The sequence below is a fragment of the Mus musculus genome, chromosome 12, assembly GCF_000001635.26.
Source record: "Mus musculus strain C57BL/6J chromosome 12, GRCm38.p6 C57BL/6J".
Classification (NCBI taxonomy): domain Eukaryota; kingdom Metazoa; phylum Chordata; class Mammalia; order Rodentia; family Muridae; genus Mus; species Mus musculus.
The window spans coordinates 8672939-8685867 of NC_000078.6; the positions used below are offsets into that span (position 1 = coordinate 8672939).

Consider the following 12929-nt stretch of genomic DNA (forward strand, 5'->3'; position numbering starts at 1 on the left):
GCCCCAAGGATCTTTCCACTACTTTTAGCATTGGACTTCCTAGTCTTCAGACGCTTGGGAAGTAAATTTATTTTCTTTATTAATGACCTGATTTAGTATTCTGTCAAAGCGATACAACAGTAAGATTTTTATTTATTTATTTATTTATTTATTTTGGTTTTGGTTTTTTGAGACAGGGTTTCTCTGTATAGCCCTGGCTGTCCTGGAACTCACTTTGTAGACCAGGCTGGCCTTGAACTCAGAAATCCGACTGCCTCTGACTCCCAAGTGCTGGGATTAAAGGCGTGCGCCACCACGCCCGGCAAGATAAATTTTAAATCAGTCTGTCTTTATAATGATGAAAACCCAAAGAGCTGTGTTTAACAGGCACTAGGATACATCACATGAACAAAGCACATACAGTCCTTAGCCTGGTAGAGCTCACAGATGCCTAGGGAAGACACTGAGTTAATTAAAAGGCCCTGGATTGTCAAAACCAGGAGGTAAGCCATTAATTAGGAAGTTGTCCCATGAGGGCCTAAACTCTCCAAGAGAGGTGTGATAGAAAGTGGTCCCAACGACTGCGACCAAATCTTTGGAGCCATTGTTGTTCCCTGCAGATTTCAAGGAAGGGCAAGACAATTCTGTAACTGGTAATAAGAAAACATTCAGTCTGATACATAGCCAAGGTAGTTTCTTTTGTGCTTACCCAGTACCCCTGGCTCATCAATTGCAGGAAGTCAGTAACACTTGCCTACTGTAGACGATAACAAGGTGCATTTTTTTTTTATCCCTAAACCTCCAACATTTGAGTGGAAAAGGGGAGATAAACGTTGAGCGGTAGGGCTGTATTAAGGTCTACAACTCCTGTAGGTGCCAGCATACCGGAAGTAGGGGGAAAGAGACTTCAATTTTGGGGTGCATGGGCAGCAGTGCTTACACACAGGCAGTTTAGGGAGAACAATGAGATATCCGGGAGGAAGCGGTGGATGAATAAATTCAGTCTCACACAGAAAGTCGGGGGTTTGCAGCACCACACGAGGCGCGTGACCAGCCCCGGGAGCAGAGCGCCAGAGGTCCGGCGTGCAGGCCAGCCCTGATCCCAGAAGGTAAAGGCCGGGAAGTGCACGCCCGATGGCGGCCTCACCCGCGAGGAGAGCGCCGCGCCAGTGCGCACGCGCGGAGCCCCGGCCGGCCCCCTGCGCCCGGCGCGCGGGAGAAGTACGCACTTCACTGCGAGGCGTCGCGGCTGGGTGAGTGCTCCCCCCTTTCTCCCGCAGTGCTTTGCGCGCGGCCGGTGGGCGGGGGAGGGAGGGGAGGGGAGGCGGCGGCGGCAGCCATGTTGTTGTGAGTCTCTGTGCCTCACCCTCGGTACTTCGGTGGTTCGGAGGAGGAGGGGGAGGAGAAGAAGGAGGTGGGGTGGGGGGGAGGGAGGTAGGAGGAGGAGAAAGAAGACGTCGCCGCCACCGGAGGCGGAGGGGGAGGACGGACGGCCGAGAGCGTCGCCGCCGGTGCCCAACGGTCGGTGTCCCCCGGCTGAGGCAGCGCGGCCGCAGCAGCCCTGTAAGTCAGCCCGCGCTCGCTTCGTCGGGTCCGTGGGCGCCGCGGGGGCCGGCTCTGGGCTTTGTGTGGCGGCCTCCGCGGGAGCAGGCCTCGGGCGGGAACGGGTCGGGCCTGGGCGGGGATCGCGGCGGGCCGCGGCCTGGGCCCCGCTCGCACAATGCCGGGGGAGGGGAGCCGGAAGGGGGTGTGCGCCGGCGGGGGAGGGGGCGCACTCGCCGCTTTCCCGCTTCCTTCCCGCGCCCCGCGCCCTTTGCCGGCCTTAGTGACCAGATCCGTGTGGGTGCCAGGCGGCCTCCAGCCCCTCGGTGCCCACAGTCTGGAAGAAGCACGGTGAATCCAGAGAAACGTGCGAGGTGGAAGTGGGTGAAGCGGAAGGAGTGGGTTTATGAGAGCGAGGGTGGGTGGGCGGGGGTCGCTAGGTTGGGGTGCGGGGTGGTCCTCTGGCCTGCGAGTGTCCAGGAAAACCTTGGCAAACGGATGTGAATGTGAAAGAAAATCGGGACTGGGGTTCGACCTGTTCAGGTGCCTTAGAAAGGAACGTGGTGCTTTTTGTTAGGGGAACATCTCTTCGGTACCCGAAGAACGAGGAACTTGAAAGCCGAAGACCAAAACAGCGACTTCAGATATTCGAACCTTAGTTTTGCTTGTGAATACGGTCAAATTTGAGGGGAAATAAACTGTGCGGAGTTTATGGCCGAACACGTGTAAAGTTAGTGCTTCTTCCAAGAATACGGCTTTAGAAACCCTTCTTTTTCCTCGTAGCCTTTTATTCTGTAACAGCTGAACTTTTGGGGAAGGGAATGGAATTCAGACGTTTTATGTACAAAAGAAGACATGCTATGATAGTTTTTTTCAGATTTAAAGAAATCTGGAGGAAGGGGTTTTCTGTGATGATTTCAGGAGAAATGTTTTTAAATGCTTAGCAGGGTGCAGTGCCTGGAAACGATACAGTGTGTCACGAAAGCAGTTTTAAGGAGTTACCTTGGCGTGTTTGAAGCTTGTTCACCGCTTAGATTCGTGACTCCTAACCATGTGACCGGGTGAATGGAGGATGGTTTAGGGAATTCTGGCCAGGAATCCTGTTAAAAATACAAAGATGGATTATTTTTAATTGGTTAATAATAAGCCTCTGTTGCTAGTCCGATATCCTGCTGTTTATAAATGATTTACATCATGTGACCAGTCATAAGTAATTGTCTGCATGTTCTTTAACTGAAGAATGTCTTTAAAATGATTCTGGGAGAGATTAAGTTCTGTAGGGTTGTCTTTGATGTTTTGGAGCACAGCTGTTCGACATGAAAAAGTTACAATAACTTTTTTATTTCAGAAACTTGCTACAGTATTCAGGGCTTTAATTTTATTTTTCTCATTTTATCAGTCTAGCAGATTTACCTTAACTGGATTTGCCAGGAGCACTTTTAAACATTTTCAGACAATCTAAGCTGATTTAATAAAATTTCTTTGTCTTGAGTCTAAAGTTCCTTTAGGTAGTTCATATTTAGTAAGATTTTAAAGTAATTTTTTCTTTAAAATTATATTACATTTTTGTGTAACTTCTTGTCTGTGTTGGTGGCTTGTGTATGGAGGTCAGAGGACAGATTGTGAGAGTTACTTCTCTCCTCCCACCGTGTGGGTCCTGGGGATGGGACTCAGGTTGTCTGGCTGTAGGTCCTCCACCTCTACTTTGTTACCTCTACTTTGTTGCCTGCCCAAAATTTTAAAGTAACTTAGTATGGGTACAAAACCATGGATTTTCTTTCCTCTTCTTTGTAATGTTGAGATAGTTTCTCTTTTAAAAATGTATTTTTCCACATCAGAAGTACTAATCAATTTAGGCCAGGTGTGACATCCAGAACGCTGACCAAGACTGCTTGTGTGTATGTATGTGGGTGTTTGTTCTTGTATTTATCTGAAATACACTATGTAAATACTCATATCTCACAAGGCTTTGATTAACTTGTATTCATTTACAGCTTTAGGCCATTTTACTAGCAGGTTAATAAACAGTGCACTTGTAGGTGGGTAAATTGAAATTGGCTTGTGACTCAGGCGGATTTCTGAGTTCGAGGCCAGTCTTGTGTACAGAGTGAGTTCCAGAGGATGACACAGAGAAACCCTGTCTCAAAACAAAACATTTCAGTTTGAAGGAATATTTTCCTACTGCATTAAAATTCAGAACCTACTGAATTGAGAAGCAAGTTAGACGGGGAACGAACGAACGATTTTTCATGCTGGCAAAGCCACAGAGAAATACTTTAGACTTAACACAATCACTTATAGCACAAGCTGCCAACCACCATCCTCTCCAACAGAAAGAACTATCTATCCTGGTTGGTCTCATGAAGTGAGACACATTTTCTGCTGGGGGCACACTCCCAGGAAAAGAGAGGAAGGGGTCAGCATAGTACTTAATTCTCTTACAACAGGCCTAATAGACAAACAAGGAGAAAAAAAGTGCAAGCCAGACAGTTTTCATGCCTTCTTTTTTGTTGTTGTTTTTTGTTTTTGATCCCAAGTGCTGGGATCAAAGGGGCGTGCAACACTCTTGGTTAACAAGTCAGTTTTTAAATAATTACTGCTTTTGTAGTTGAAACATGGACTTAAAGATATTTTCAAACTTTTCTAGTGCTTGAAACACTGTAGAATTATTATTATTATATAGGAGGTGCATAATGCTTTTTCTTAATATTTCAAGAAATAGTAAATTTAGAGATGAGATGATGCTTTTTCTTTCCATAATTCAAGAGATTGAACTTTAAATGAGAATTTAGGATTTGCTTAGTTAGCAGCCTTCACCTTAAAGAGTAACTTTAAGTTTTCATTGACTTTTTAAATGAGTCTTTCTGACTCTTACCTTTTTTGAATCTAAAATGAAATGGTTTAAGAAATTGAAAGTGATTGACTTTATTCAAATGTGTTGACAGAAGGATGGTTTCTTTACTCCATTCTGAAAGTCTTAATCCATTCTCAAGCAACAGGTCACTTGTTTTCACTTTCTTTTCTTTTGTGGAGGGATAAAAGATTTGAGAGTACTGAGAAACATCCAGATGTGCCCACCTGATGTGCTTGTCACACTAGCTGCCAGCTACAGAAGAGTAATTTCAAATGTGAAAAAGGTGTGTTTTAATTGACTGCAAGCAGGACAGGGGGAAAAACAAACAAACAGGATTATTATCACCTACTTTCTGGCAAAGTATGTGCTTGGGCTCCCCCAAATTTGTTTCCTGGAGAGGATTTAGTGTACTTGGCTATACTTTATACTATAAGACTATATACTCAGTCAGCACTGCCTATCAGGCATGTCCAGTTCTTGGTCCATTAGCTGTATGTGGTCAAGAATAACTATGGATGCAACTCACCATAAAACCCTAAACTCACCTAAAACATTATGAAATACTTCTAAAAATTAAGTTTGTGTGGTTCTTAAGTATTTCATAGAAGACAGTGTTGTAATAATGTCAAAAGTTGGATACCCCTGGGAAGGAATAAAACTTGTAACTGCCAACAAATGTATAATGTGGTAGAACTGGAAAAGTAGGAAAGTATTGTTTTTGTATAGTCCCTTTTTTAAAAAAACAAAAGTCAAATAGGGAGTCTGACCTGGTTTTTAAGGTCAATCTTTGTGATGATTTCTGTTGTAATTGACTTGCCAAGAGTAGCAAGTTCTTTTCTTTGTGTTTGTGTTCTAGTATTCAAACATAGGACTTGAATGTGACAGAGTACATGTGTGGAGATCAGAGGATGATATTGGGTGTGAGTCCTGACCTTCTACCTTGTTGTATATGGGGTGGGGTGGGGGTTCTTGTTTGCTATTGCAAAAAATGAGCTCTTGGAGATTTAAGGGTTTCTCATGTTTTGTCTCTTACCTACCTACCTTAGGACCTGGAGATTTGGCTGTATATAGGTTTTTGGGGATCTAAACTCAGGTTCTCACTCTTTACTCACTGAGACATCACCTTATCCCTTTGGCACCATTTCCAAAAGACTTCTTAGAAATAAGTGAATCTTAACTAAGGTGCAGTTGGTTTTATTCAGACAATACAGGTAAGTGAAATATAGAGGTGGGGGAAATCTATGGATAGCTATGTAACAGTCTGTCAAAACGGGAAGAAAGAAACAATAGACTAAATTACAAAGTTTGTTAACTATCAAAAAAATTAAATATTCCAAGTGGTGGTGGTAGAGCATGCCTTTAATCCCAGCACATGGGAGGTAGAGATAGGCAAATCTGAGTTTGAGACCAATCTACTCAAGTTCCAGGACACACACAGAAACATTGTTTCTAAAAAACAAAATTAAGCACAGGTAGGAGCTATTTGAACTTCTCCATACCATTTTATCTATACTTTTTTTTGTGATAAAATGTCAGATACTTATAGTAAAATCTAAATCTTTATTCACAGCATAAAGTTTTGAAGTTAGAAAGTGGGTCTGGGTTTTTTCTACAGCTGCTTGTTTGTTTATGTATTCAGTTTGGTTTGGTTTTTTGTTTTTGTTTTGGAATAAGGAGGTGGGGTAAGGTTAGGATGTTATGTAGCTTAGGTTGGTGTGGAAACTCCTGAGAGTATGACCTTGAATTTAAAATCCTCCTGCCTCTTAACAAGTGCTGGGATTGCAGGTAAAGCTACTGTGTCTGGCTTGAACATTTTGATTGAAGTATAATTATAATAATTGATTTTTCAAAAAAAATGGAGAGAAAGGGTGCTTTAATTTCTAGATTTTTGTGTCTTCACCATCAGTAAGAGTACTCTAAATGCTTGCTAAAAATAATTGCCCTTTTAAATGAAAATTCTTAAAGTATTCATGGAATGTTAAAGAACATAGTATATTTGTTTTTGAATATGTATTTTTATTAAGGTATACTATCAAAAGCACACTTGTTTGAGGATTGTAGATTGGTCTTGAACTATACTGTCTTTAGATGCTGGTAATCAGTAATTCTTGTTCTTAAGGAATTTATAGTGTAGAGAAAGGGTTAACTTGGGTTTTTATTCAGTATGCTGTCATAAAGGTGATATTATAAAGGTGGCTGTGAACTCTGGGGTAGAAAATACAGTAGTAGTCGGGAAAAGTTTGTATAGGTATAACTGGAATGAACTACAATCCCGAGTTGGAGGGCCTTGTTTTGTCCTAGGCTGACCTTGAACTCTGAAATCTCCTTGCCTTAGTCTCCTGGGATTAAAGGCATATGTTACATTGCCTGGGCTTTTCATAGCCATTATGCCTCAAGATCTCCATGCCAAGATCCAGGTGAGGAGCTTGTGTCTCCCAGCCTCAAGATCTGGATCAAAGTTGAGTTCTCCAATTATGGATTATAGTTCAGATTAATCCATTCCATTATTAATTAGTTGACTAGATATAATCAAGTTGACAACCAGGAATAGCCATTACAATAACTGAGTCTTTTTAAAAGAGTTAGAGAAGTTAGGGTTGGTGAGACGACTCGATGAATAATGATGTTTGCCATGCAAGCCTAGTAACCTAAATATATTCCACCCCAAACCTATGTAAAGGTGGGAGGAGAGAGCTGACTCTGCCAAGTTGTTCTTTCATCTCTGCATGAGTGTTGTACTGGTGTCCTCACACACTCAGTGTCATGTATACATATATAATAATGATGATACAAAATTTAGGGACATTAATGTCAAGAGATACATGAAATGTTATTTGGCCAGAGGGATTCACATAGTGACTGGGAGAGAAGTGTCAAGATCTGAATGGAGCAACTGGAGCTCACCATAATGTGGTCATTTGATTGGGATATTTATTCATTTAGGTTTGAACAACCAAAATTTCAGTTAAGGAAGATTTAAATTATCCCGAAACTATTCTAAAATTGTTACAGAATTGCTTCCCCTGTGTTGTATTTGGATTTAGGTATATAACCTGTCCTTGAGGGACTGGGGGAAAAATATTACTGGAACTTCATTGAAGACACTGCCTGTTCTATCCCTTCTCTAAGAAATATTCTTTTAAATAGTAATGCTAGAATCAAAACAACCCTGAGATTCCACCTCATACCAATCAGCATGGCTAAGATTAAAAACTCAGGTGACAGCAGATGCTGGCGAGGATGTGGAGAAAGAGGAACACTCCTCCACTGCTGGTGGGTACAACCAGTCTGAAAGTCAATTTGGCAGTTCCTCAGAAAATTGGACATAGTATTGCTGAGGACCCAGCAATACCACTCCTAGGCATATACCCAGAAGATGCTCCAACATGTAATAAGATGCTCCACTATGTTCATAGCATCCTTATTTATAAAAGCCAGACGCTGGAAAGAACCCAGATGTTCTTCAACTGGAGGAATGGATACAGAAAATGTGGTACACAGTGGAGTACTACTCAGCTATTAAAAACAATGAATTTATGAAATTCTTAGGTGAATGGATGGAACTAGAAAATATCCTGAGTGAGGTAACCCAGTCACAAAAGAACACACATGATATGCATTCACTGATAAGTGGCTATTAGCCCAGAAGCTTGGAATACCCAAGGTACAATTCACAGACCACATGAAACTCAAGAAGAAGGAAGACCAAAGTGTGGTCTTAGAAGGGGGAACATAATACCCATGGGAGGAGATACAGAGACAAAATGGAGCAGAGACTGAAGGAATGACCATCCATAGACTGCCTCACCTGGGGATCCATCCCATATACAGTCACCAAACCCAGACACTTGTCGATACCAAGAAGTGCATACTGATAGAAGCCTGATATAGCTGTCTCCTGCGAGTGCCTGACAAATAGAGGTGGATGCTCTCAGCCAACCATTGGACTGAGCACAGGGTCCCCAATGGAGGAGCTAGAGAAAGGACCCAAAGAGCTGAAGGGGTTTGCAGCCCCATAGGAGGAATTACAATATGAACCAACAAGTACTCCCAGAGCTCCCATGGACTAAACCACCAACCAAAGAGTATGCATGGCTCCAGCTGCATATGTAGCAGAGTATGGCCTCATCAGTCATCAATGGGAGAGAGGCCCTTGGTCCTGTTTAGGCTCGATGCCCCAGTGTAGGGGAATGGCAGGACCAGGAATTAGGTGTGGGTGGGTTGTTGTTGGTGGGTGGTTGGGGTTTTCGGAGGGGAACCCAGGAAAGGGGATGACATTCAAAATGTAAATAAAGAAAATATCTAATTAAAAGGAAAAAGAAAAAGATTTTCCTAAACTTTAAATGTATATTACATTGTGATCAATTTGAATAAAAGTGCTTGTATGTCTTAAGTTAAAATTCAAAATTCTGGGGTATTGCTGCTATTGCTTAGGATCGAACAACCAGGATTCCACAAAACTTCACATATAAAAGCTCATGGTTGAATGAGGTTACCAGGAGATCAAAAGCAGGGCATGTATTATGTGTTCAGAACCTATAAATCTTAATGACAGAGGTCAGGCTGAAAGCATGAACTGTCCTGCCTTACTGTATTTCATGAGCTTGCTGATACTTAAGTGGGGTTTTTGTTTGTTTAGAATAAAAATGCAATATATAAAATCTAAAAATAATAGTAAAAGAAGTAATGTTTGGAAATAAGGTTGCCTCTGTGGAATAGGTATTATTCCCTTTTTCCCCCTGCAAAATATTATTTCATGTTATTTTCCAAATGTTAGTTTCAAGAAGTCAGTAAACAAATTGTACTGGCTGGTTTTGTGTGTCAACTTGACACAAACTAGAGTCATCACAGAGAAAGCCATTTTTGAGGAAATGCATCCATAATTGGGAAATGAGGGCATTTTCTCTATTAGTGATCAGTTGGGGAGAGCACAGCCTTTTGTGGGTGATGCATCCCTGGACTGGAGTCTCTTAAGACAGGCAGAGCAAGCCATGAGAAGCAAGCCAGTCAGTAAGCAGCACCCTCCATGGTCTCTGCATCAGCTCCTGCCTTTATGTTCCTGCCCTGACTTCCTCCAACAATGGACTATGATCTGGAAGTCAACCCTTTCCTCCCCAACTTGCTTTTTAGTCATGGTGTTTCTTCACAGCAGTACAAACCCTAAGATACAAATCTAGTCTATTACAGTCAAGTCAAAAAAGACTGAACAAAGCCATAGAAGTATATACATTAGGATAAGAAATAAGTAACTCTTTGCCAAATAACAAATTTTAGACAGAAAGCGATTCTTATACTGTATGTGGAAATATTTTCTCTCCTTAGATTGTGTGCCCACATATTTGAGCTCTTCTTCAAGAATGAAGATGGGGGAGGCAAAGAAGAGAAATTCTTACTATGGGGCTAGCTTTTATAGCTAAGGCTCTTCATACAGTTAGATGCAATACATCAAAGCACAAAACAGAATGTCAGATGATTATATGATCTTCCTTGGGCCAATAGAGAAGGTGCTTACTGTTAGCTCAGTTCAAAGCCAGTACCTAATAGCGAATACCTTCACATTCCAAATTTGACTTCTTACCTTGAGTGAGATCTTCAAACTGCTATGTTTGAACCCTTTCTGGCTCTTTAGAAGGTAACTAAAGTCAGTGTAGTAAGTGTATTCTTTATGGTAGGCAGCTGAAATTGAAATTTTACTTTCAGGGTCGTGAGCTGAGCCTTTGTAGGAACCTGTAGGCATTTCAGATGGCAAAGAACAGACCTCCTAACTACAGCCAAAGTAGGATCACGCCATTGTCTTGCCATGAGGAAAGGCATGGCTGCAGTATGAGGCAGCTTCTGTGTCACACTGCGTCTGTATTCAGGAAGCAGGGTTATATTTTGGATAAGAAAAGGTGTTCATATCTAAAAGTTTTTTAAATTTTTAAAAGTATTATGTGCTCTGTGTGTGTGTGTACAAACTTGAGCAAGTTTTCTCTATACTGTGGGTTCTGGGTGAGGAATTCTGGCATGGAATTTACAATTAAAGTAAACTTAGAATTTATTTACTAGTTTTATTATTACTAGTCTTACCATTCAATACCTGCTTTTGTTTTTTTAAATACAAATTTTATTTTGTATGATAGTCCTAGAATTTTCTGTTTAAAGAACATAGAATAAGTTTTAAGTCGTGCTGAAGAATCTTATTCACAACCCCTCTTAAAAATGTTTTTATGTATGTGGGTGTTTTGCCTATGTATATGTCTGTGCACCATGTGTGTGCCTGGTATTCAAAGAAACCAGAAGGTGTTGTTGGATCTCTTAGAACTAGAATTTCAGACAATTGTTATCTGTGATATTGGTGCTGGGAATTGAATCCAGGTCCTCTGGAAAAGCAGTCACTTAGTGCTCTTAACAGCTGAGCTATCTCTCCAGCCCTGCAGCCCTGGAGCTTGTCATCTTTAGGATATTTTGATTGTTGGTGAGAAGAAAATGATCAAGAATTCATGGTTTATTTGAATGTCTGAGGGGAAAAGAATTTCAATTCATCATTATCTAAAAAAGACTCTATTCAATTTAGATTTGTACAAACCATATATTTTACACTATTTCATAGATAACAATAAACATTTTAAAGCTTTTAACTGTTAAAAGGTGTTAATTGTTAAACGCCACAAATCATTATAAAGTTAAGACTATTTTATATAGCCTATATGGAAAAGTACATATGTTCTTTTTTTTTTTTTTTAAGTTGTCTAGGGGAAGTTACTGGGTTTTTTTCCCTTGGTATTTTTTGTGTTAACATTTGCTTAAAATGTTACCATGAGAGATTGCGAGATGTCTTAGTTGGTAGAGTACCTGGCACATAGTCATGAAAATCTTATTTTGGATTCCCAGATGGAACCCACATAAAAAGCCAGGCAAAATAATGCATATCTATAACCCCATTTTGTGTGTGTGTGTGTGTGGTGGTGGTGGGGTATGTAGAAACAGGCTGGTTGTTGAAATTCATTGTCTAACTACCTTGGCTGAATTGATAAACTCTGCTCTTGCCCTGTCTTGGAGCACAAAGATCTATCTCTTGCCTACACATGTACACATATGTATACTAACAAGTAGTTACAGCCCACACATAGACCAAAAATAGCTGTGTTGATACTGGGGTAAAGTCTTAAGGACAATGGGTGAACCACGGTGACCTAAATTAAGCATGTGCTCAGAGCTTAAAAATAGCTACTGGGTTTTAGAGATCAATGTATCTTAAATATATTGAACAAGGAACTTATTTCAAAGAATTGTAAGCCAATCATTTTTTTTATTTAATCGTTCGCTTTAGATCCTGATTGAAGCCTCCCTCTCCTCCCAGCCCCACCCTTACAAGCCCCTCCCCACTGTCCTTTCCCTTTCTCAGAGGGTAGTTACCCTCTGTTACCAACCCACTCTGGCACATCAAGTTATAGCAGGACTAAATGCATCCTCTCCCACATGGTAGCCCAGCTAGAGGAAGGGGATCCAAGCTCAGGCTACAAAGTCAGAGACAACCCTGCTACTTTTTTTTTTTTTTTCTTTTTGGTTTTTCGAGGCAGGGTTTCTCTGTATAGCATTGGCTCTCCTGGAACTCTGTAGACCAGGCTGGCCTCGAATTCAGAAATCCTCCTGCCTCAGCCTCCCCAAGTGCTGGGATCAAAGGCGTGCGCAGCAACCCTGCTCATTTTATTAGGAGACCCACATGAAGACAAACCTTCACATCTTCTATAAATGTCTAGGGGCTCTAGGTCCAGCCTGACACTGCTTTGGGTTGGTGGTTTCGTCTCTGAGTTCCCAAGGTTCCAGGTTAGTTGACTCTGTAGGTCTTTTGGTGTCCTTGACCCCTCCAGCTCACTCAATTTTATCTCTGTGATGGCTTGTATGTTTGGCCCAGGGAGTGCCACTGTTGTTGCCTTATTGGAGTAGGTGTATTAGGAAGTGTAGCCTTGTTTGAGTAAGTGTGTCACTGGGTGGCTTTAATACCCTCATCCCAGCTGTCTGGAAGTGTCTGTCTTCATAGTAGCCTTCAGATAAAGATGTAGAACTCTCAGCTTCGCTGCACCGTGTCTGCCTGAATGCTGCCATGCTCCTGCCTGATGATTATATAAATGTTGGCCTTATAAGAGTTACCTTGGTCATGGTGTCTGTTCACAGCAGTAAAACACAAACTAAGACAATCTCTTACTCTTCCCTGAGATCTGCCTGAAGTTTGGCTGTGGGTCTCTGTATCTCTATCAGCTGCTGAGTGAAGCCTTTCAGAAGACAGTTAATGCTATGTTCCTGTCTGCAAGCATAGAGCAAAGTATCATTAATAGTGTCAAGGGTTGGCTCTCTCCTATATGATGGATGGGTCTCAATTTAGGCTGGTAATTGGTTGATAATTCCTTCAATCTCTGCTCCATCTTTATCTCTGCATATCTTGAAGGCAGGCATTTTCCCGTTGACTAAGGATGTTGAATATTTAAGTGCTTCTCAGCAATTAGAGGTTCCTCTGTTGAGAATTCTGTTTAGTTCTGTACCCCATTTTTAAATTGGATTATTTGGTTTGTTG

General features: G+C 41.6%; 1 protein-coding gene across 31 annotated transcripts in view; it reads left to right on the forward strand.

Moving 5' to 3' along the window:
• Positions 1-1153: 1153 nt before the first annotated feature.
• Positions 1154-12929, forward strand: part of Pum2 (pumilio RNA-binding family member 2) — a 78492-nt gene continuing 66716 nt past the window's right edge. For 9 of the 31 annotated variants that reach the window (XM_006515284.4, XM_006515285.4, XM_006515280.4 and 6 more), the window contains exon 1: positions 1279-1542. The gene's annotated coding sequence lies outside the window, so the exon portion shown is untranslated. Of the gene's footprint in view, positions 1233-1278; positions 1543-1742; positions 1902-12929 lie in introns of those variants that run through there. The other 22 variants (XM_006515282.4, XM_030246995.1, XM_030246998.1 and 19 more) reach the window with 13 other exon arrangements.